Source organism: Rhinatrema bivittatum, unplaced genomic scaffold, assembly GCF_901001135.1.
Source record: "Rhinatrema bivittatum unplaced genomic scaffold, aRhiBiv1.1, whole genome shotgun sequence".
Classification (NCBI taxonomy): Eukaryota; Metazoa; Chordata; class Amphibia; order Gymnophiona; family Rhinatrematidae; genus Rhinatrema; species Rhinatrema bivittatum.
Genome location: NW_021821361.1, coordinates 1 through 24,325, shown reverse-complemented (window position 1 = coordinate 24,325; position 24,325 = coordinate 1). Strand labels below are relative to the sequence as shown.

The following is a 24,325-nucleotide window of genomic DNA, read 5'->3' as shown; positions in this document are numbered from 1 at the left end:
ATATAAACTTTTTTTAATTTTTTGTTCTAACCCCAAATACCTAAATCTTATACTAATCTCTCTAAACAACCCTACCCTACATGGGGCATATTTATCACAACAGAGGACCAAATTTTTTGTGTTTCTCGTGAGCTCTTGACTGCTAATAAACTTTACTCCACCTCTAGAGCTGGAGTTAATTTTCCGGCGTAAAAATATGTGCACTGGGCGATACAGGCGCGCTTTCCTGCATCAGATGGTAATAGCTAATGTCTTTTCATGCAGTTTAAATGGGATGGGTGCTATCTGCTTTGGTTTTAGATTCGCCAATGTCCTTGCTGCATCAGACGCTTTCATTGTGTGTCTTGTTATGCGGCATAACAGTCTGGAATGCATGCCCAACTGCGAGTAAAACCATGTGCTAGGCTGGGCACACCATATTGCATCAGTCTGTCTATATGAGAAAAGCTGTTTTATATGTATGCCTTTATTTTGCAAGGGGTTTTTCCCTTTTGAGTTATGCCAGAGCGGCAGCAGGCACAGCCCAGAATCCTAAACACTGGATTTTTGTTTGGCAAGGAACTGTTTATTTGCAAAGAATTTTTTTTCTTGAGCCAAAGCAGCAGCGGGCATGGCTCAGAGGCTGGCAACTATATTTTGTTCACAAGGAACTGTGTTGCATTTTTGGAAAGATCTTGTGTTTACCTGCACGTATTTTTTTCTGCACCAGAATGACTGGGGCAGTTCAGAAGTTGGCAATTGTATTTTTTTAATTTGTTGGAAACTGTATTTCTTTTAGCGGGTGGGTTTTTCTTCTCTCTAGAATAGTCGTAATCTGGGGTCTACCAGAATTCAAGAAACAAAGAAATATCAGACCCTGTTACTGCAGGCTACAACTGACAGGTGACGAACAGCCTTTATTCAAACATCCCAGCAGGAGGAGGATCCTGACAAGAAGTCAGGTAGAAGTATGACATGTATTTAACATTTTTTTTCTCTATACGTACCCTGATCAGTCCAGACTGCTGGGTTTTGCCTCCCTTCCAGCAGATGGAGACAGAGAAAAACTTGAAGGGCACCCTCTAATATACCTGTGTGCCACCTGCGATTCCTTCAGTATTTCTCTGCCTCCAGCAGAACCTGCTGGTCCTGGTAGTTTACTTAGTTCTTTAAAAAAAAAAAAAAAAAAGAAGCAGCAGCTCAAATTAATTGCCTATGGTTAGATCAAAGCGGCTCCTTTAAAAAAAAAAAAAAAAAAAAGAGAGAGAGCACTGAGCACATTACCTCCCGGGGAAAAGTCAGCAGGGCTTCCTCCCTGGTTGCAGGCTCGGCTGCCGGTGAGCTTTTTCTCTTTCCTTCCTACTTGCAGCCTGCATACCCGGAGCCCTTGCTGGTGAGTGACGGGGGGGGGGGATTTACTGGTGGGCAGGTCCCTCCCCCCTTGGCCCAGAGTCTGCAATCCTCTGGTCAGACCTGATGCTGTGTGAGTCGCGGTGTTTAAAAAAAAAAAATTAATACTAAGTTTTCTGCCTACGGTCTCCCGGGCTCCGGAGGGTGTTTTTGGTGTTTTCCCCTGCCTCCGCGCCTCAGCGATGCCACATGCATCTCGTTGTGTTGCTTGAGGGGAGCCAGCAGTGCGGTTCTCCCATGAGAGCCTCTGCTCCCAGTGTATCCCTGAGGGAGAGGGCTCTTTGGGCTCCAAGGAGGGCACTAAGGGGAAGACATCAGCGAGGCCCCGTGGTGCGGGTAAGCCTTCGCATTTTCAGGGCAGTCGGTCTGCTTCGTTCCCGCGGAGCACAGGAACGGCGGCCATTTTGGGAGCCTCGGATGATTTCCCCAACATCACGGCAGGGGAAGGGGATTCCCCTTCTGTGCACTCTCCTATAATAGGAGTCCCGGGTCCCCTCAGGGCTCGAGGCCAGCTTCTCCTGTGCTCCCCTGTACTCCCCGCAGCGGAGCTTAAATAGCCAGTCCTCTTTTTCTGCAGATTTTGTATTACTTATGCATAAGGCTTATTTGGCTAGCCTTATGCCTGCTGAGGATCCGGATCCGGGTCTTCCGAGACCGGTTCCTCTTCCTGCGAAGCTCCCTCGCCCGGATCCTCCAGAGGTATCAAGGATCCGGGGCATTCGGGGAGCATCGGGGTCTAGTGAGCCCGCCCCAGCGGGAGACTATGTGGCTGCGGACCCTCTGCAGGCGGACGTGGATGGGGATGCAGAGCAGACGGTCCCTGTTCAGGGTGATGATCCTCGTGTCCTCCGTTTGTTTCATTGAGATGAATTGGAACCGCTGATTCCGTATGTCCTGTCGGAGCTAGGGATCCAAACCTCTCCAGCGGCCTCGGTTCCAGATTCGGTGGACCCAGTCCTTTCGGGGCTTCACCCTCCGACCAAGTCCTTTCCTTTTCATCCCATGTTGCTGCAGCTTATGTTCCACGAGTGGGATGCCGTGGAGGTGAGCTTGCGTGTGGGGCGCGCTATGGATAAATTGTATCCGCTCCCAGACGATTCCCTGGAACTCCTCAGGGTCCCCAAGATAGACGCGGCTGTGTCACCGGTTATGAAGTATACCACGATTCTGGTGGCTGGTGCGGCAGCTCTTAAGGACTTCCAGGATAGAAAGCTTGAGGTCCACTTGAAAAGAATTTTTGAGGTGTCTGCTCTGGGTGTCAGGGCAGCTGTCTGCAGCAGTTTGATGCAGCGAGTGAGTCTGCGATGGGTGCAACAATTGCTGAATGCCCAGGAACTTTCCTCATCTGGAGGCGGTGGTAGCATATGGGGCGGATGCCTTATATGATCTCCTCCGTACTTCATCCCGTACCATGGCCTCGGCAGTGTCAGCTTGGAGACTTTTGTGGCTCTGTAACTGGTCGGAGGATGTTTCTTCTTAGTCTCAGTTGGGGGTGCATCCTTTCAGAGGGAAATTCCTGTTTGGAGATGATTTGGAACAGTTTATTAAATCTTTAGGAGATAATAAGGTGTACAAGCTTCCCGAGGACAGGCCTAAGTCTTCCAAGCCTTTTGGGCCTTCGCGGTCTCGTTTTCAAGGTCAGCGCTGGTTTCATCAGACCAGACCGTCCTATGGTCAGTGTCAGTCTTCGGGAAGGCCCCAGGCTTGGGCTCCATCCTTTCGATGGTGGGGAGTTCCCTGCCTGGATTTGATGGCGACTCGGTTGAATGCGAAGGAGACTCGATTCTTCAGTCGCAGAAGGGAGCACAGGGCAGAAGGAGTGGATGCCCATGTCCTTCCATGGCCCCTCGAATTTCTGCTCTACGTCTTTCCTCCCTGGCCCCAAGTGGGCAAGGTCATGAGACGAATAGAGTCCCATCCAGGCTTGGTCATCCTCATAGCTCCGGAGTGGCCTTGGAGGCCGTGGTTCGCAGACCTGGTCAACTTGGCGGTGGACGGTCTGCTTCGTCTTCCGCAATCTTCTTCCGAATCGTCTAAGGCAAGGTCCAGTATTTTTCAACCAGGCAGCTCGCTTTTGTCTAGCGGCCTGGCTTATGAAAGGAAGCAGTTAAGGAAGAAGGGTTATCCGGACGCACTCATTTCCACTCTTTTGAGGGCACGTGAGACCTCTACTTCACTTACATATGTTAGGGTCTGGAAGGTGTTCGATTCATGGTGTAGCAGTTTGGACGTCGCCCCGTGCCGTGCCTCTCTTGTTCATATACTTGCTTTCTTACAGGAGGGGTTGAAGAAAGGTCTGGCATACAGTTCTCTCAGGGTCCAGGTTGCAGCCCTGGGCTGTTTACGGGGAAAAATTGATGGAGTGTCCCTGGCGGCTTATCCTGACGTAGCGCGTTTTCTGAGGGGTGCTAAGCACTTGAAGCCCCCAGTGCGACCAGTGTGTTCTTCTTGGAGTCTGAACCTGGTTCTTCGTGGGTTGTGCGGGCTTCCTTTTGAGCCCCTCAAGCGAGCCACTTTGAAGGACCTAATAAGAACATAAGAACATAAGAAAATGCCATACTGGGTCAGACCAAGGGTCCACCAAGCCCAGCATCCTGTTTCCAACAGTGGCCAATCCAGGCCATAAGAACCTGGCAAGTACCCAAAAACTAAGTCTATTCCATGTTACCATTGCTAATGGCAGTGGCTATTCTCCAAATGAACCTAATAGCAGGTAATGGACTTCTCCTCCAATAACTTATCCAATCTTTTTTTAAACACAGCTATACTAACTGCACTAACCACATCCTCTGGCAACAAATTCCAGAGTTTAATTGTGCGTTGAGTAAAAAAGAACTTTCTCCGATTAGTTTTAAATGTGCCCCATGCTAACTTCATGGAGTGCCCCCTAGTCTTTCTACTATCCGAAAGAATAAATAACCGATTCACATCTACCCATTCTAGACCTCTCATAATTTTAAACATCTCTATCATATCCCCCCTCAGCCGTCTCTTCTCCAAGCTGAAAAGTCCTAACCTCTTTAGTCTTTAGTCTTTCCTCATCTTTCTTATGTTCTTATGTCTTATCATTTTGGTAGCCCTTCTCTGTACCTTCTCCATCGCAATTATATCTTTTTTGAGATGCGGTGACCAGAATTGTACACAGTATTCAAGGTGCGGTCTCACCATGGAGCTCAAGATGGTCTTCCTAGTGGTTATTTGCTCGGCGAGGCGAATATCTGAGCTTCAAGCACTGTCCTGTAGGGAACCTTTTCTTAGGTTTTCAGATTCGGGGGTGTCTCTCAGAATGGCACCGTCCTTTCTACCAAAAGTAGCATCTGCTTTCCACTTGAATCAGTCCGTGGAATTGCCGGCTTTTCCGGGTTTGGATTCTGGGTCTCCTCAGGCTCACGACTTGAGGAAGTTGGATGTCCGACGGGTTCTCCTTCAATATTTGGAGGTTACTAATCACTTCAGGTTTTCAGACCACTCTTTGTCCTTTGGAGAGGTCCTAAGAAAGGACATAAGGCATCTAAGTCTACCATTGCCCGTTGGTTGAAGGAAGCTATCCCTTCAACTTATATATGTCATGGCCGGGCAGTACCGGATGGTCTAAAAGCTCATTCAATCTGCTCTCAAGCTGCATCTTGGGCAGAGAGTCAGCTGGTCTTGCTGCAGGAGATCTGTAGAGTGGAGGTCTTGCTGCAGGAGATCTGTAGAGTGGAAGTCTCTGCAAACCTTTGCTAAGCATTACCATTTAGACGTCCGGGCTCTAGATATCGACTGTTTTGGCAGCAGTGTGCTTTGAGCAGGACTCTCCAGGTTCCACCCCATGTAGGGCAGCATGGGTACATCCCAGCAGTCTGGACTGATCCGGGTACATATAAGGAAAGGAAAATTGGTTCTTACCTGCTAATTTTCGTTCCTGTAGTACCACGGATCAGTCCAGATGCCCGCATGGGGAGGAAGATGTTACGGTCCTGGGCCGTGCCCCGGGACCTCCACTCACCTCCCGGCCCAGGCCGGCCGCGGGAGTCCCTCCACTTCGGCCCCAAAGGCCCGAAACGTGGCGCTCTCCCTGCGAGGGAGATGCCGATGATGATCTGCAGCTGGTTCCGTCCCTAGGTGCGTGCATGCGCTGCGGCTTCAGTCTTAAAGGGGCCAGCGCAGGAAACTCCCACTGACGTCAGACGCTGCCGGGTTATTTAAACCCGGCAGTCACTGACATGCCTTGCCTTGCAACGAGGTTCACTCAGTCCCCTGAGTTGCTAGTTGCTGCGTTGGATCTTGGATCATCTCTTCTACTTCTGGCTTCCAACCCGGCTTCGTCCATTGACTTTGTCTTCGCTCCTGCTCCTGGTTTTGGTTTGGACTTCTGATTTCTGGCTTCTGACCTGGTTCTGTCCACGACTCTGTTTCCAGCTTCCGCCCCTGGCTTTGACTTCGGACCTCTGATTTCTGGCTTCTGACCCTGCTTCAGTACTGGACTCTGACTTCTGTTCCCTCCGCCTCTTCAGGTATCCGATTCTTGCTGGCCCAGGGGATTCTGCTATGTCCCAGCGGCTTGGGCTCTCACGGGCTCCTCCCAGGGGAGCCGCAGGCTTCCGAAGGTGAAGACTCTTCCAGCCTCCTGGGCCCTACCGTCCTCATCGACCATCTTTTCGACCGCTTCCTGGATCCTTGGTCGCAGAGGGTCCCACCTAAGTCCAAGAGGTCCGGGTCCCTACGGGCTCCTCCTGGGGGGACCTCGGACTTCCAGTGGTGAAGTCTTCTCCGGAGTCTCTCGTCAGCGCCACCTCCCGGCTGAGACACTCACTGTGGGTCCCCACAGTACAACATCTGCAGTCTCAACTGGCCCAAGGGTCCACGACCATAACAGAAGACAAGTTTAAAGAGGGAGAGTCCGCTCAAATTCATTTCTTTTAGCTACAGACTACGCGAATGAGCAAAAGACTACGCAAATCAGCTCAATTTGATGAGTTCAATTCCAGAGTGCTCCTGTCATGTACATAGTTTTTTGGTCGCATTCCTTTTCCTCAGTTTTGATCTAACCATTAGATTAGGATGTGAGGTTTTTGGTTGCAAAGTTCATTAGTTCTTTATCTGCGTTGATGCTGTTTATACTGAAGGGATCGCAGGCGGCGCGCCGGTATATTAGAGGGTGCCCTTCACGTTTTTCTCTGTCTCCATCTGCTGGAAGGGAGGCAAAACCCAGCAGTCTGGACTGATCCATAGTACTACAGGAACGAAAATTAGCAGGTAAGAACCAATATTCCTATATTCCATTGACCCCAAACCAGACATTCTAAGCAATAAAGTCTGATTTAATAAGAAAAGATTGCATGTAGATTGCATGCTTGGCCTGACCCTCCAGTACTTTCTTAGTAGCACTGTACATCGACGAGGATTACGGCCATCCTAAAACAACATAGTGCAGTTTTTTCATTAACTGGTGTTTCATTTATTTGTTCTTTTTGCTCATATTTATATTCTTCCTCTCCTCAAAAGCCTATGGCAGGACAACATATCATCAAACAGAAACTACATGTGCAGTAAAACAGATATAAATCATCCATAAATAACACAAAATGTCTTTTCAAAACAAACAGGCTCATTAATAACAATCTACATCTAAACAGTCATAACCCTGTTTCCTGAATATTCAACAGAAGATAAATAATGAACATCCTCGGCCTTCATTTGATATTCCACAGATTGTGGTACTGATTTATAGTTACAAAATTGGCCCTGAAAATATTAAACAGGAGCCATCAACCATTAAAAACTGTAAATAGCGGAGACAGGTAAACTTATTGGCTTTCTGAAGGTTAAAAATAACCCTTCGGTGCCCTTAGCTTCTTAGGAATTGAATTTGACAGGCATGAACCAACACAGGATATTGCTACCTTATATGTCTCTGAATACTTAATATCGCTTCCTGAAAGGGTCATCAGAAGTGCCTCTGCATTACATCCTTCCTAGGATAGCATGCACCTGCACTACAACTATGCACTGCACAAAGGTTTGGTAATTTCTTGGAGGAAAAGTCCATAAACTGTTATTAACCAGGTAGATTTGGGGGAAACGACACTATTTATCCCTGGGTGTTAGCAATATGGGATCTAACTGCTATTTGAGATCCTGCCAGGTACTTGTGACCTCGATTGGCCACTGTTAGAAACTGGATGCAGGGCTTGAAAGACCCTCAGTCTGACCCAGTATGGCAACGCTTGTGCTCTTAAATTATCCAAAAAATGGGGTAAGAAGTGAAGGGGTCAGGGTGTTAGAGACAGGTGCAAAGAGTGATCATCTGGCTAGGGTAGTAAGAGCATCCTCAAGATCACAGCTTACTAGGGATGTGAATCGTTTTCCATATCGTCTTAACGATAGAAATCGTGTGGCAGGGCAAGAAAATCGATTTTTTAGTTAAAAAATCGTTAAAAATCGTTTTTTCCGATTAGTGCGCACTAACTCGAGTTAGTGCGCACTAACGGGAGTTAGTGCGCACTAACTGGGAGTTAGTGCGCACTAACTGAAAATGATACAATTTGACACTTTTCAGGTCAGTTAAGGTCAGTTTAGGAATGAATATGTATTCCTATTGGCTGCCCTCTTATTTATTCATGTTACCAAGTTTCCTACTGACAGTATATGGGGGATGGGAAATGGAAACAGTTGGTAGCTTGACAAAACAAGTAATGTGATCAGTCAATGTGACTAGAACTTGTGCCCTAACCCTGATACCAGGGGTATTGTGATCTTCCTGCACACAGTGCCCTATCCCTATTAATACCAGGAGTGTTGTGATCTTCCTGCACACAGTGCCCTATCCCTAATACCAGGGGTGTTGTGATCTTCCTGCACACAGTGCCCTATTCCTGATACTGGGGGTGTTGTGATCTTCCTGCACACAGTGCCCTATTCCTGATACCGGGGGTGTTGTGATCTTCTTGCACACATCCCGGTATCAGGGATAGGGCACTGCATGCAGGAAGATCACAACACTCCTGGTATTAATAGGGATAGGGCACTGCATGCAGGAAGATCACAACCCTCCTGGTATTAATAGGGATAGGGCACTGCATGCAGGAAGATCACAACACCCCTGGTATCAGGGATAGGGCACTGTGTGCAGGAAGATCACAATACCCCCGGAGGAGTGAGGGTCAGGCAGCTCCCCCCTGTCTGTGAAGCCAGCCTCTCACTAGTAATGCAGGGAGGGAGCTGTCTCAGACTTCACCATCCTCCCCCCCCCTCACCCACACACCATTCACTAGCTGGGACATGGGGGAAGTCAGGAGTGAGGGTCAGGCAGCTCCCCCCTGTCTGTGAAGCCAGCCTCTCACTAGTAATGCAGGGAGGGAGCTGTCTCAGACTTCACCATCCTCCCCCCCCCCCTCACCCACACACCATTCACTAGCTGGGACATGGGGGAAGTCAGGAGTGAGGGTCAGGCAGCTCCCCCCTGTCTGTGAAGCCAGCCTCTCACTAGTAATGCAGGGAGGGAGCTGTCTCAGACTTCACCATCCTCCCCCCCCCCCCCTCACCCACACACCATTCACTAGCTGGGACATGGGGGAAGTCAGGAGTGAGGGTCAGGCAGCTCCCCCCTGTCTGTGAAGCCAGCCTCTCACTAGTAATGCAGGGAGGGAGCTGTCTCAGACTTCACCATCCTCCCCCCCCCCCCCTCACCCACACACCATTCACTAGCTGGGACATGGGGGAAGTCAGGAGTGAGGGTCAGGCAGCTCCCCCCTGTCTGTGAAGCCAGCCTCTCACTAGTAATGCAGGGAGGGAGCTTGTCTCAGACTGGTATCAGGGTTAGGGCACTGTGTGCAGGAAGATCACAACACTCCTGGTATTAATAGGGATAGGGCACTGTAAGAGATGACTGTAGTAGATTGAATAAAGATCTGATGTTTCTGCTCTCCTCACACCAAACAAAAACAACACACAAGCAGAGAAGCCCTTCTTACAAAGCTGAGCTAGTGAGTTAAGTAGGAGGAAAAGTAAACATACTTGTGCCAGTGTGGCTACTTAAAAATACACTTACCAACAATCAATTACATATATTTGAACTGTGTACAGTTCCAGCCAGGACCACCTTTCTAAAATGCACAGTGATTGGCAAATTCAACATGCACTAGCATTTCAGGTGCCTGCTAACAAAAATAATAAACAAACAAGTTCTAGTCACGTGAGTGCTGATCATTACATTACTTTTTTTGTCAAGCTTCCAACTGTTTCCATTTCACATCCCCCCAACCATTACCTCAGTATTAGCCTTGGTAACATCAATAGATAAGAGCACAGCCAGCCAATAGGAATACATACATACATATTCATTCCTAAGTGACCTTTACTGACCTGGGAAGTGTGAACACTTTGTTTCATTTTCTGTTGGTGTTCGTTAGTTTCCAGTTCCATTTCCCATCCCCCCAACCATCACCTCAGTGGTAACCTTGGTAACATCAATAGATAAGAGGGCAGCCAGCCAATAGGAACACATATTCATTCCTAACTGACCTTCAGTGACCTGGAAAGTGTTTATTTGTATCATTTTCAGTTAGTGCGCACTAAATCGAGTTAGTGCGCACTAACGGGGAGTGCGATTTTTAACGATAAATCGTTAGAATTTCTATTGTATCGTGTTCTATAACGATTTAAGACGATATAAACATTATCGGACGATAATTTTAATCGTTGAAAAACGATTCACATCCCTACAGCTTACTAAGGTGGATTATTCCTAGAAGCACACTGACAAATTCTTGCTTTTGCATAGTACAATTATACCAAATATATTAGATGATTGCAGGCTATCATAGCATCCAAAAATGATTGCACACATCTGCATAGAAAGAAGAGACTACTGAGATCTGCATCTCCCTTTGGGTAATGGTCAATAAGAAAGTACACTGTTATGAAAATGAACTAACTGCTGAGGCTAGATGGTAGAAATGGTCATGAAACAGGTGGATGCATCTCATATGCACACACATACCCCAATATTTTTTCCTTAAATTTTCTGCTGCTATCACTCTCTTCCCCACCCCCAGATTGCCTGCCTGGGCAACACTAGGGCCCTCACTGGATTTAAGGGTTGGAGGCAAGTCTCCTTTAAGAGAGCTATGGGGCAAATTGCGGTCACTGCCCCTGGCCCATATTAGCCAGTTGTCGGTTTCTTAATTTGCTGTCGGCCATCTTTGTTTGTAGGTGCAGTGCCTTCTTTTCCTTCCCAGAACAGCTGATACACCATTTCTGTTACTGCAGCCGACTCTCCTCACCAGTGGCCAATGGCCGGGCTAACCGCCTCTCCTTTGTGTCAGCAAAGTGATTTCTCACTGGGGCCCCTCCTGTCACATGGACCAGTCCACTGAACTCAGGCCTTGCATCCCTTGGTCCCTCTTGCTGTAGCCACCAGCAGCTCCAGGCTGATGCTCAATGTGAAAGGAGAAATGGCAGCGGCTGCTCTGCTACTCATGGCCCAATGTGAGTGAGTGAGTCATTCTTACTAATCTGTTCCTTTTACATTCCCTTATGAGCTGACCTTAGGGAAAGTGCATGGTTCCACCCCAAGCTGCCAGGAAATTATAGTGCCAGAGACAGGGCTACCATGGTAGCTGCAGGATCCCTTAAAGTGTAAGGCCCAGGGCTGTCACCCCCCTTATGGATGGCTTGATTCCTTTCATATTAATTTCATTTAGACACTAATTGCCTGCTCATATTCATGGCACTACGAATCACCGGGACTGGAAGGGGATCACAAAAAACATTAGTGCTCACATAGGGAAATGCTGCATTATGAGAGGAGAAATGGCTGTAATGGTGGATAGGCTCAAGTTCTGTTTTGGTTTTTTTTTTCTGAGAAGTCTGTGATCCCCAGAGGAAAAAGCATCTTTGGCCCTTTACAAGTTTAACCAATCTTAAAACTAGAGAAAAGTTGTCGGCTAGAATGAAGTAAGTGGACATGTTCCAGCTAATTTTCCCCAAAGTGAAAATACTGTTTGAATCTTGTAAACCGTTGTGATGGCTACACCGAATGACGGTATATAAAACCAAACAAATGAAATAAATAAAGTCTGAAAGTCACTCTTATTGGAAAGAATGGGAGTTGTACAGCTTAGGCTCCAGCCCCAAGTTACCTGCCTCTGCCAGGATACTGAGCACCTGGGAGATGTACTGGAGCTGTGCATGAATCTGAGTGAAATCGGGTATGGGAGAATGCCTTGGAAAGGAGTGCAGGGGTTCATAGAGGATTTCATTGGGTATTCAGATAAAGAGGCATACCAGACCACAGAGTAACAGATATGCAGTTTCAGTGTCCTGTAAATAAATCTTTATTTGCATGCATAAAAAGCAGTTTCTCAAACAGCCCTGACCATGATTCAACAATAAATATTTTAAAAAATTCCAATGAATTCATAATATTATTTCTACATGGTGCTCTTTTGGAAGATAACACTATGAATTCATTGGAATGATACACAGTAACACACTAATGACGGCAGAAAAAGACCAACTAGGCCATCCAGTCTGCCCAGCAAGCTTCTTATATCTGCCGTTCTGGGCAGGTCACCCCATGTTTCTCTTAAGGATAGTAATTGCTGTTCTGTGCAGTTATCCCCAAGCCTTATAACCCATAAAATATTGCTGCTAGCAAAATTTTAATGGGTGATGAGCCTTCTTGAAAAATTCACAGTGCTGCTTGATGTGCTATGCTTATGGACTTGCCCATAGAAGCAGTCCTGTGCTTTTTCCCTTTATATCTGCATATGAGTACTCCAGACCGTAAAAATCAGGGCCCATGTTGATTGTTGTCTGAATCCAATTTCCCCCCCCCCCCCCCCCACCATTGAAATGGAGAGCAAAGCTGCAGTTGTGTGAAAAGCATCAAGAGTAGTAATCCCATGCCTTTTGTTAAGAGTAGTAACTGCCGTTCTGTGCAGATTACCTCCATGCTTATCAGTACTCCAGACCGTACAGGTCGGGGCCCTCGTTGATTGCTATCTGAATCAAATTCCCTTTTTTCTTCTGCTGTCAAAGCAGACGGCAATGTTGCACTTGCATCAAAAGTATCAAGGCTTATTGGTTAAGGGTAGTAACCACTCCACCAGCAAGGTACCCCCATGCGCCCTTTACATAAGAACATAAGAAATTGCCATGCTGGGTCAGACCAAGGGTCCATCAAGCCCAGCATCCTGTTTCCAACAGAGGCCAAACCAGGCCACAAGAACCTGGCAATTACCCAAACACTAAGAAGATCCCATGCTACTGATGCAATTAATAGCAGTGGCTATTCCCTAAGTAAAATTGATTAATAGCCATTAATGGACTTCTCATCCAAGAACTTATCCAACCCTTTTTTGAACCCAGCTACACTAACTGCACTAACCACATCCTCTGGCAACAAATTCCAGAGCTTTATTGTGCGTTGAGTGAAAAAGAATTTTCTCCGATTAGTCTTAAATGTGCTACTTGCTAACTTCATGGAATACCCCCTAGTCCTTCTATTATTCAAAAGTGAAAATAACCGAGTTACATCTACTCGTTCAAGACCTCTCATGATCTTAAAGACCTCTATCATATCCCCCCTTCAGCCGTCTCTTCTCCAAGCTGAACAGCCCTAACCTCTTCAGCCTTTCCTCATAGGGAAGCTGTTCCATCCCCTTTATCATTTTGGTTGCCCTTTTCTGTACCTTCTCCATCGCAACTATATCTTTTTTGAGATGCGGCGACCAGAATTGTACACAGTATTCAAGGTGTGGTCTCACCATGGAGCGATATAGAGGCATTATGACATTTTCCGTTCTATTAACCATTCCCTTCCTAATAATTCCTAACATTCTATTTGCTTTTTTGACTGCTGTAGCACACTGAGCTGACGATTTTAAAGTATTATCCACTATGATGCCTAGATCTTTTTCCTGGGTGGTAGCTCCTAATATGGAACCTAACATCGTGTAACTACAGCAACGGTTATTTTTCCCTATATGCAACACCTTGCACTTGTCCACATTAAATTTCATCTGCCATTTCGATGCCCAATCTTCAAGTCTTGCAAGGTCTTCCTGCAATGTATCACAGTCTGCTTGTGATTTAACTACTCTGAATAATTTTGTATCATCTGCAAATTTGATAACCTCACTCGTTGTATTCCTTTCCAGATCATTTATATATATATTGAAAAGCACCGGTCCAAGTACAGATCCCTGAGGCACTCCACTGTTTACCCTTTTCCACTGAGAAAATTGACCATTTAATCCTACTCTCTGTTTCCTGTCTTTTAACCAGCTTGTAATCCACGAAAGGACATCGCCTCCTATCCCATGACATTTTAGTTTTCGTAGAAGCCTCTCATGAGGGACTTTGTCAAACGCCTTCTGAAAATCCAAATACACTACATCTACCGGTTCACCTTTATCCACATGTTTATTAACCCCTTCAAAAAAATGAAGCAGATTTGTTAGGCAAGACTTCCCTTGGGTAAATCCATGTTGACTGTGTCCCATTAAATCATGTCTTTCTATATGCACTACGATTTTGATCTTGAGAATAGTTTCCACTATTTTTCCCGGCACTGAAGTCAGGCTCACTGGTCTATAGTTACCCGGATCGCCCCTGTAGCCTTTTTTAAATATTGGGGTTACATTGGCCACCCTCCAGTCTTCAGGTACAATGGATGATTTTAATGATAGGTTACAATTCTGTCCTCTAGCCTTTAGAGATCCAGTGTTTATCCCATGACCATCTGAATTCTGGGACTGTTTTCATCTTCACCACCTCCTCCGGAAAGGTATTCCAGGCATCCACCACCCTCTCCGTAAAGCAACATTTTCTGGTCTTGGTTCTGAGTCGTCCCCCCTGAAGTTTCATTTTGTGACCCCTAGTTCTACTGATTTCTTTCCAATGGAAAAGATTCGAAGTTCATGCATCATTAAAACATTTCAGGTATCTGAAGGTTTGTATCATATTTCCCCTGCACCTCCTCGCCTCCAGGGTATAAATATTTACGATCTTCAACCTCTCCTCATAAATCATTTGATGGAGACCCACCACCATTTTGGTCACCCTTCTCTGGACTGCCTCCATCCTATCTCTGAGATACGGGCTCCAGAACTGAATACACCATTCCAGGTGAGGACTCAACAAGGACCTGTACAAGGGCATTATCACCTTCTTTTTCTTACTGGTTATTCCTCTCTATGCAGCCCGGCATTCTTCTGGCTTTAGCTACCCAGCTATCCCTTTGTCACATTGCTTTGCCATCTTCAGATCTCCCGACACTATCACATCAAGGTCCCTCTCCCAGTCCATGCATATTAGTCTTTCATCGCCCATCACATACAGCTCTTTTGGATTATCGCACCCCAGATGTGTCACTCTGCACTTCTTGGCACTGAATCCCAACTGCCAAGTCTACGACCACTCTTCCAGCTTTCTTAAATCATTTTTCATTCTCTCTACTCCTTCAGGTGTGTCTCCTCTGTGGCAAATCTTAGTATCATCCACAGATAGACAAACTTTACCTTCTGTCCTTTCTGCAACGTCGCTCACAAAGATACTGAACAGAACCAGTCCCAACACCGATCCCTGTGACACTGCACTTAACACAACTCTCTCTTCAGAGTAGGTTCCATTTACCATTACAAACTGTCTCCTATCTTTTAATATTTTTTAAATTACTCACATAGAAGCAAACATTGTTGAAACATGGCCATTTTGATGTTATTTGAGCATATGCTGGTTTTTTATTTAGGAGACTGATCAGCCAACAGAAAGATATCACATGACAGTTCAACCAGGGCCTCTTACCCCTAAGGGCATTCATCTATACATTGCTAACAGCTTGTCCAGTAGAAGCGTCAGCTCTTCCCCTGGGCAGAGAATGCCCCTTCATAGAGGACTTCAAACTCATGGACCTTAGGAAGTACACAATCCACCAGTTGAAGTTACCAACTGTTCCCAAAGACACAGAGGTAGGAAGGACTAGGGGGCACTCCATGAAGTTAGCATGGGGCACATTTAAAACTAATCGGAGAAAGTTCTTTTTCATTCAACGCCCAATTAAACTCTGGAATTTGTTGCCAGGGGATGTGGTTAGTGCAGTTAGTGTTTAAAAAAGGATTGGAGAAGTTCTTGGAGAAGTCCATTACCTGCTATTAATTAAGTTGACTTAGAAAATAATCACTGCCATTATTAACAACAGTAGCATGGGATAGACTTAGTTTTTGGGTACTTGCCAGGTTCTTATGGCCTGGATTGGAAACAGGATGCTGGGTTTGATGGACTCTTGGTCTGATCCAGTATGGCATGTTCTTATGTTAGGAAGCCATCCAAGATGCTTGGAAGCTTCTTTACTGCATCAAGGGCATTCTCTTCAGCACGACCTGCTTCATGTTCCAGAAGCAGGCAGTGTCCATTGGGCCTGCCAAAAGCTGATCCCAAATTTGTTCTGATTATATCATCATCACTGGGCCCAAGGAGGATGAGAAGGGGGTAAATCTTTATGATAAATTGCTTTATTTACAAAATGTAGATGTTTTCTGCAATAGTTATGTAATGGGACATTTTTTCTTAAATTGCAATGCACCTGATACGGTGATATTGATAGCTATTGTATAGTTGTCTTTTTCTACAATAAGCTGTTTAAATCTTAAATTTTCCAGAACTTACGGAATTTGTTGCCAGAGAATGTGGTTAGTGCAGTTAGTATAGCTGTGTTTAAAAAAGGATTGGATAAGTTCTTGGAGGAGAAGTCCATTACCTGCTATTAAGTTCACTTAGAGAATAGCCACTGCCATTAGCAATGGTAACATGGAATAGACTTAGTTTTTGGGTACTTGCCAGGTTCTTATGGCCTGGATTGGCCACTGTTGGAAACAGGATGCTGGGCTTGATGGACCCTTGGTCTGACCCAGTATGGCATTTTCTTATGTGCAGTGCATTAGCGAACGCCGATGTCACATGCCGTGACGTCAAGCGTCGTGACGTCATGCCTTGAGCGCCGAAATCGCATGGGCGTACACAGGCGTGCATTCATTCACTGCCAGCGGGGGCTGCCGGAGGCCGCTTTCGCCACCGGCTCCCTCCACCTGGATGAATGCATGCCCACCCGCCCGCCGGCTCCCGCCGCCGCCTGGATGAACGGGCGCCCACCCGCCCGCCGCCTGGATCGAACGCGCGGCCCGCCGACTCCTGCCGCCTGGATGAACGGGCACCCACCTGCCCGCCGGCTCCCGCCGCCGCCTGGATCGAACATGCGCCCGCCGGCTCCCGCTAGTAAGTTTACTTTTTTTTTACACTTTATTCCCCTTTGTTTTACTTTTCGCCCTGTGCCTTGCTTCGGGAGGGGGGGAACCATCCACTTCCTGGTACCTGTCATTTCAAAAGTCAGTTGAAATGACATTTGAAATGACAGGTACCAGCGCACCCAGGATACTGTATAGGCGCTGTATTAAGCGCCTATACAGTAAAATGGGTTGCGCGGGCCTAACGCTTCCCTCACGCTTCGCAGACGCGGCTTGCATTTGCAAGTAATTTACATAGAGTATCGAGCGGTATGTGAAGTGAACTGTACGTGTGGGGAACGAGGGTGCGCCCGGCACTGCTGCACTCTTTCTAACGCGGCCTTACAGTATCGACCTGTTAGTTTTTATGTTATTTTGCAATGCAAACGGTGATATAACTGGTATTTTGTAACTGCATTGTAAACTGATGCTATTAGAATTATTATTCTAATTCTTATTTTCTCTCAAAGTTTTTGATTTTGAAAAGAAGTCTTTTTACCCTTTTTTCACTCCATGCATTTCACTGGCAGATCACGTTTTTTGACTCATATGAAACCTAATGGATGTGATGTATTTGAAAAGCGGTATATCACATTTTTATGAGACTAAACTAAGGTCTGAGTCATGAGTTGAAGAAGGTTTCGTCTTGGTCTTTTGACTGAGATTGAAAACCTACAGAATAGGGGAAGTGTATGCTCCACGGAGCTCTTAAAACCATTAAGACGGCGTCAGCCTGGAACTTTGGGAACATTATATTGTGGTTTAAAAAAAAAAAAAAATCCCACCAATGTTATCCACTTTTCTTAACGCCATGAGCGGACAATCAGCTCTTGGAGAATTAGGTGAATAAAACCAGTCGTTTCTCCCTAGATTTTTCCACATGCAAATACGCTGCGCTTCTACGGCAAGCGCGGCCGGAAGGCGAAAGGAAGCATCGTGGGATGCGTGTGGCCAGCAGCCTTTGGTCTGATCGCCATGTCGCAGTGCTGCGAGCGAGCCAGGTAACCCGAAAGTGAAAGCCGGGACAGCGCTGTCACTGCGGGAGGAGGCGAAGAACATCGGGGGGGGGATAAGGAATGCAGATTCGCCAAGCCAATCCTTAGCTGTAGTAACTCAAAAAATAAACTCAAACATTCATGCGCATAGCTGAATAATTGGGCCTCCGAGCATTTGTTTCAGAGCAGCTCAGGCGGCGGAGGAGGGCACGTTTCCTTGCGCGATTATTTAACGGAGCCTAGGAAGGAAAGGCCTGCAACATGCGCGGGACGCATTTTGGTATTAAAATGCTGCTATAGTTCGCCTTCATAAAGCATAGTAACATTTAAAAGGTATGTGCCCGTCCCACAGATCCACCGCCACCCTCTCCCAGGACCCTGGTCAGTGTTGCCAACTCTGAAAATCACTAGATCCACTATGAAAAGTCTTCAGATTGGGTAAAAAATAGTTAAAAGTGCAGTATGAATACTGAAAACAGGAATAAGGGATTTTTAAAATGATTGAAGGTTCTAAAAAAAACCCCAAAACTATTTAAAAAATGAATATTAATAAATATAACACTTAGTAAACCAGATAAAATAATTATGTGAAAAAGCAAAACTCAAAAAGATCTCTGATCCTGTTCACATTATGTGGACATGCAGAATGTAATTGTAGCATTTCTTGCCAGCAGCCTGGCTGGAGGTCATATCCCAGTGCTCTTCACCTTAAACAGGATATTATAGACGCTGCACAGCTAACAAATATCAAAGATGACCATCATACTAGGCTTCCTCGTAAGGCTTTCGCCTATTCACTCGGCCTTATAAATAATCATAGGTCATATTGTTGAAACTAATTTTTTAAATATTTTTTCTTATGCAATTAAAACTCGCAAAGTCATAGGCTGTGTTCAGCCCAAAATCATATTATGCTTTGTGCAAATCCATCATGTGAAATTTCAACTTATCTTAAACACTTCGATATGTGAATGGAAATTGTCAGTCTTAAGCCATAACGATAATCGCAGTGTTGATGACCCGACACGGAGCCGTGTTTCGGACTGCTTTCACCATCTGCCAGTCCTTCTTCAAGGGTGATAATTACAGTTGTTGAACCTATTCAAAAATGGCGCTTCAGCGTTTTTTTGGCATTTCCAGACGCTGAAGCGCCATTTTTGAATAGGTTCAACAACTGTAATTATCACCCTTGAAGAAGGACTGGCAGATGTGTGAAAGCAGTCCGAAACACGGCTCCGTGTCGGGTCATCAGCACTGCGATTATCGTTAGGGCTTAAGACTGACAATTTCCATTCACATATAGAAGTGTTTAAGATAAGTTGAATTTCACATGATGGATTGCACAAAGCATAATATGATTTTGGGCTGAACACAGCCTATGACTTTGCGAGTTTTAATTGCATAAGAAAAATATTTAAAAATTGGTTTCAACAATATGACCTATGATTATTTAGAAGGCCGAGTTGAATAGGCGAAAGCCCTTACGAGGAAGCCTAGTATGATGGTCATCTTTGATATTTGTTAGCTGTGCAGCGTCTATAATATCCTGTTTAAGGTGAAGAGCACTGGGTTATTTGTACTACCGGTTTATTTCCCATACTTTTCGTCATATTTTAAGTCCTACTCTATTGAATCTGTGGAGGTCATATCCAACATGGAGAACTGAGCTCACGGTACACAGATTAAGAAAGCATTTTTCAGTCTCACTTCTTTTAACGATGTTAAACTGAACACACTCCCAACAAAATTCCTCATTCCCAACATGCTCCAGTTCAGCCCCCTTTGAGGAGGTCTTGCAGCTTAATTTAGCAGTAAACTACCAATCTAGGAGCTATCACCTACCCTTACTGATTATTCTTTCCTGTGATCTCACTCCACAGGGTTGCCAGATGCCAAATATTTTTAGAAAACCAATCACCAAATCTAGCTCAAAACGCAAAAGTTGTAAAACCAATTTTTTATTATGCACAATTGTGCACAAATTCCTGCATTGCATGCAGACAAATTTACAAAATTAACAATGTATATAAAAAAGTTAAACATTGCTAGAAAAGTCTACAGATCAGGTTGTCATGTCCAGTGTTGCCATAACATAAATGTCATCTGAGAACTGTGCAGAGCTGCACCATTCAAGATGTATTAGAAAGCAAGTCCAGATTGGGACCCCTCTCTAGGGCAATTAAATATTCTTGTACCGGCCCTGCTGACTCCTGCAAATTCAGTGCAGTATCTTAAAAACAAGTGCAAGACATAGTTAAAAAAGAAAAGGGAAAAAAAAGCATGCGTTGTGCAGATGGTGAATACTCACACACAGTTTGGGTTTGAAAAAGCGAGCAGGCAAATATGAGGCATGCATGAGAAATATTTATTTATTTATTTATTTATTTAACATTTTTCTATACCGGACCTTCATGGTTAAATACCATATCAGGTCGGTTTACATCGAACAGGGGTAAATAACTGAGATAAGGAAACAAAAGTTACATTAAACGAGGACCTGTGAACTTGGAGGCTTAGGTAGCTGGAAGAAAAAAGGCCGAAGAGGGCATCAAACTTAGATTAAGTTAAAGGGAGACATAACAAAATTTCAGACTAGTGTTAGTCCACATATTAGAGGAGGTATCCATGCCGTTCCGGTAATTAGGGGGGAGGAAGGTTCCATTGTTCGAGAGTAGATTAAACGCCTAATGTGTGTCCCAGGGACACACATTAGGCGTGGAGACTGGCCTGTTTGTGGCATTTGGGGACTAGAGTTCTCCATCACTTGCATTTCTTGCATCGGCCTTGCCTACCAGTACCATTTTAAGATATTTTTAGATTCAATTCAGCACCTTATTTTGGAATTCTCCCACCCCACCAACACACACACATGTTTTATGGCAAAAAAATTTATAATTCTACGCCTGACCACAAAACCAAAATTCATTCTGTCTCCACTCTCTCAATCATCTTTCTCCCTCTTTTTTTGCCAAAATATCATCATATTGCTGTTCCATTCCTGCTTGGGGGGGTGTTAAAACAAGCAGCAGTTAGCACTGACAGTGTATTTATAAGGCAGCTCTCTTCCCTTTAGCACTGAAGACAGTACTGTATTTTTGAGTGAAACTAATAGCATTGCAGATAGTAGTGGTTCTCACTACCATGGATAAGTTTCTAGAGGAATTAATCAATAACGAATAGTTTAGGTACTTGCCGGGTACTTGTGACTTGGATTGGCCATTGTTGGAGATGGGATGCTGGGCTTGATGGACCCTTAGTCTGTCCCAGTTTGGCATTTCTTATGTTCATCCAGGGATACCTGGAAGCCTGTCGGGGAGGTTTACAGCCAGCCCATTAGTGCCGCCATGAGAAAGGGAAGCCTGAACTGCGAGAGACAGCCACCTGCCACTGCACGGAAAAGGCCACCCTCATTGATATCAATGATCCTTTGTCAAGAGCTATCTGTACGTCTACCTAGAATAAGCCATAGACTATATTTAGTTTTTATTTTCTTTTGATGGGAGAAGTAAAGCGGATAGAGAAGTGTCCACTTGTAATATTCTTCCCTTTGACTCTCTAAAATGAGCAATGGAAATTTAAGCTGTCTGATACTCCCTTTCCCTTCCCCTCCCCCCAGGCGCAGCTCCCCTCCATTTCTCCCTCAAGCTTCAAACTGGCATCAGTTTGTTCAGGACCGCGACAACAAAACCTCACTGGAAATGTGGCTTCCAGCTACCGCAGCACCCCTTCCGGAAAGACACCTAAAAAACAGCGCCACCACCAGAAAAAAAAAAGCCCCAAATCCCACAACCAAAAAAAAGAAAAAACCTTCCTGCACACGCTCAGAACAATAGACCAGTGGGCGTGAAAACTGCCCATCTGGCGACACTACTCCACACAGAAACTTGCTTAATGTTGCTGGAAATGGAGAGGACAGCCTAGAGGCCCAGCAGTGCACGGACACACTCTGATCCCCCCGCCTCTCTCTTCCTGCACTCGCTGCAGGCCTCAGCCAAGCTGGCCGTGAGGATGGTCCGTGCCACTTCCCTGGCCACTCAGTCTTCCAACCACTGGCAGCCATCATTCCTCCCACCCTAGCATTTTCTCATTGTATGTCAGCTTGCCCTATGGCTTTCCTAGCCCTCATTCACGTTTGATCAGTGGGAATGACCACATCATCAAAATAGGATACAATTTCAAATCTGTCCAGAGCAATTCACCCTTACTACTACTACTACTACTACTACTACTACTACTACTACGTGTCACTTCTTTAGCACTCCTGCACGTAGACAGCACAGTACAAAAACACATAAGAGACAGTCCCTGCTCAGTAGAGCTTAGAATCCAGGCAAGACCAACATACAGGGGGAAAAAAAATCCCTCACACATTTCTACTGCTGTGGGAGGAATCCACTGAAATACCTACTTTAGAATGAACATGAATTTTAATTTAATATCCACCTGAAAAAAAAATAAATAGGTTGTCCTCCCGAAACTCTGGTACAGTCAAACTTCCCCAAATCTCTAAGTCACTGAGAGACGTAGTTCATCTCTTCCTCTTAACAGTATACACTTCCATGCTGTACATTCCCCACATACCCCAGTACAGCACAAAGCCAAACACCTCCTGCTACATTTCTTACCGTTGCCTTTCTTGCTGTTTTGTTTTTTTTTAAACTAACAATTGGGAGACTCTGCCTGTTATGATGCGCGGCTCACAGGGCTTCCGCAAACCGTCTCACTTACCCCTGATTGCCGATGGACCCCCCCACATGCAGCAAGAATGCTGCTTGTCGCTGCCAGGGCCACGTCGCTTGCATTCCCCTCCGCTGTCCTGTCCTGCTCCCTCTAGGCGCGCGTGCAGCGTGCACCTATACCTTAAAGGAAGCCATGGCAGGAATCCTGACCTGGTGCCCCCATGATGACGTCAGCCACCACTGGTATTTAAGGTAGCTTTAGATGCCCCACAGATGCCTCAACAGCGGGTCGCCTAGCTTGGTAGTGTGTGTTGCTCCTGCATTCCCATGCCTCGTTCAGCCTAGGCTTGTCCAGCTTTGCCTTGTCCTGCCTGACTCATCATTGTCTCTGTGTGTCTTTGTCACCTTTGGCCTGCCTTCCAGATTCTGACTTCTTGCCTGAACCTGACCACATTTGCCTGCTGCTTGGACCTGACCACGTTTGCCTGCCGACCGGCTCGATCTTTGGTTTGTCTCTATGCCTCCACCTTGCTGCTTGCCTTGACCCTTGCTCTCTTCAGCCCTAGGGGCGCGCCTAAGTCTTGCCGGCCGCCAGGGCTTCATCTGCAGGGGAGGCGACTAGTATAGTTGAAGCTCCAGACTGTCCCATTCCTTCGTCAGCTGCCAGTGCAGGTCCCATAGTTCGCCTACAAGGCTGCATCGACTTCGCCGGCACACAGATGACTCACTTTCAGCCTCTCATTACACTGCTACTGACCTGCACGCCCTTGGAGATGATCACGGAAAACAAACTTGGCACTTTCCCTTGCCACCATTCACAGTTAAGAAGAAGACAATTAAAATGCAAGTGAGCAGAAGAGGCAGGGAAGCCAGGAGTGAGGCTCAGTTTGGGCCAGTCCTCTGGGCTCAGGGAGAAAGTGGCACAGTTGGAAGGAAAAGATCTGTCAGATCCCCAGCAGCACCAGTGAAAACCAAAAACGTGGATGACTACTGCTGGCAGTTTGTCTCTCATAGGGAAATGATGTAACTCCTGCTTTTTTTTTTTGCCCTGATTGTGATTATTTCTTTGGCTTCCATCAGAGAGAGAGAGAGTATTAGTCTTAACCTCATTTAAGTCTCTGCTGCCGGTGTCTGGGTGAAGGAGGAGTCAGGTGCTGGGGTTGAACCAGGCTGACACTCTAGCCAGAGGAGGAGTCACTCTCTGGTACTTTCCTGCAGTACTCTAGCCAGAGGTCGCATTCTCTCTTTGATTTGTTAAGTGAGGAACCTGATGCAGATTTCAGAATAGTGAGAAACTCGCTAGATTTGTCCAAAAAAAAAAAAAAACAATCACTAAATAGCTCCCGCAAGCACGTGTTTGGATTTTATTTATTATCTTATTTTTTTTATAGATGTTTGATATTCTGCTTTCCCAAGAAGACCCTCCGGTGAACTACCAATTATTTTAAATCAGGACAGTTGCCGTTAAGGTTTAATTACTGGCTATTTAAATGCGAGCTAGTGGCAAGTTACAACAGGTGCATTAGGTAGTTCTAGACCCCAGAGGGGTCTCCCAACGCGCGCCCAGCCACTTCTGTATTTAAATGAGGGGTCGTGCTAAAAAGAAGGCGCTATTGTCCCTAACTCCTCCTTATTAGCGGCAACCCAGGAGAGATGACTGTCAGCGGGTTCAGGAAACCAACACTCATTTACGAGCATCGGTTTTCCGAACTTGCTGACAGCCATAGGTTAGGAAACAGATGCAGGTAAAATTGAGTTATTTCTGCTTTTCTCTACACTTTTCAGGCTGCTCAGAAATTAATGCCTACTCTTGGGCAGGCGTTAATTTCTGAGCAGTAAAATATGCGGAATTGGCCGTACATTTTACTTTCAGTATCCTCGTCAACATGCATTTGCTTGTGATGAGTGCTATTAGTTTCCGCGGGGGGGGGGTTTGGCCACGCGTTTCGACGCGCTAAATCCCTTACGTATAAGGGGTAGTGGACGCACGTCC

The 24,325-nt window shown here is 45.8% G+C and overlaps 1 long non-coding RNA gene across 1 annotated transcript; it reads left to right on the top strand.

Moving 5' to 3' along the window:
• Positions 1–1,334: 1,334 nt before the first annotated feature.
• Positions 1,335–22,871, top strand: LOC115082629. Its single transcript, XR_003854214.1, has 3 exons — positions 1,335–1,372; positions 17,529–17,659; positions 22,756–22,871. It is a non-coding gene; the product is annotated as an uncharacterized LOC115082629 (long non-coding RNA).
• Positions 22,872–24,325: the final 1,454 nt, after the last annotated feature.